This window comes from Herpailurus yagouaroundi, unplaced genomic scaffold (genome assembly GCF_014898765.1).
Source record: "Herpailurus yagouaroundi ecotype Mexico unplaced genomic scaffold, PumYag 140, whole genome shotgun sequence".
Lineage (NCBI taxonomy): Eukaryota > Metazoa > Chordata > Mammalia > Carnivora > Felidae > Herpailurus > Herpailurus yagouaroundi.
The window spans coordinates 13586632-13588173 of record NW_024412395.1 but is presented as its reverse complement, the minus strand read 5'-3'; positions in this window follow the sequence as shown (position 1 = coordinate 13588173).

Sequence of the window (1542 nt, the reverse complement as noted above, 5' to 3'; positions counted from 1 at the left end):
AAATACTCTCATTTGTTAAACACATATCATATTTTTGTACTAATAGACATAATGTATTTTAGATGGTAAAATTGATAATGAGTTTATAATGTTGAAAGAAAGATGTTATTTACTTAATGGTGTAAATTTTCTTATCATCTTAAAATCATCTTAAAATTTATGAATTAAAAATATCATCAGGATTTATAGAACTGACACTTTAAGATTTGACAATTTGATAATACTTTTTGTAAGTCAACTGAAAAGGTCTGGTTATACTGAAGCTAGCTCTTCCAAGATAAATGAAGTGTCTCTTATTAGAGCAGTGCTTTCATTCTTTAGTTGGAGGTATGGCTAACCAATATATACTATTTAATAAATAATAGTTGAATGAATGTCTGGTTCTCCGAGCTTTTCTCTAGGCTGTACTAAAAAACGTTCTTTTGAGGATAGCTGTTTAAATCTGCCTAAGTTATTTCTTGCCTACTACTACCATACTTTTATTTATGATCATTCCCTGTCATTAATCCATGCTTGCAATTTAATATTTATTTGTTGATATTGCACTAAAAAGTTTCCTTGAGATACACTGCAACATTTCAACATTATGTTCTAATAAATGCCCTTACGCAAACATCAGTGTTTATGGGACATAAATTAGAAAATGATGTTTTGTTTAGCAGTATTTTAGTTTGTTTGTTTTTGCCTTTTCTACTCCTAAAACATGCTGCCTAAGAATTTAATTTCAGAGTTATCATTTTCTGAACACTTTAATACCATTTTAAGTGAATTCAGGTTTTTTTCATATAATTATAAAGACTAAATTAGGGGTGCCTGGGTGGCTCAGTCAGCTAAGCATCCGACTTTGGCTCAGGTAATGATCTTGCAGTTTGTGAGTTCAAGCCCCACATTGGACTCCACATTGATAGTGTGGAGCTTGCTTAGGATTCTCTCTTGCCCTCTTTCTCTCTCCCCTCCCCCACTTGCTTTCTCTCTCTCTCTCTCTCTCTCTCTCTCTCTCTTTCTCTCTCAAACTTTGAACATAAAAAAATAAAAATAAATAAAGACTAATTTACATAAAGCTGACTAATATAAATTAAATCTTGAGATACTTAAATTTTGACAGCCCAGTATTGGCAATCCAGTACTTTATATGTAGACAGCTCAAATTCATTTAACTTTAATTAATGATTTCTTTATTCAAATAATTGTTCAAAATTTATAACCAGCAAACTCAGGCCTTTTTCCCACAGGGATGCCTTTCTCTATAAAAAATACTGAAAATTACATTTTACAGTTGTTTCGGTATGAAGATGAATACATTCCAGAATCAAATTATTATTATATTTTCATACCATTACACTATTACCTTTTTTTCCTTACTTTAAAAGAAATTAAAATTAAGTCTTTTCTCCCTAAAATTATATTGAGCACTGTGCCCACATTCCTGAATGGACAAGCCAGTAGTTCAAAATTAACAACCTTTTGTTTTGAATCTTGTTTCTACTCTCACCCACCTGCTCAAAATACGGGGTGAGCATTGAACTTTGAATGAAAAATAGG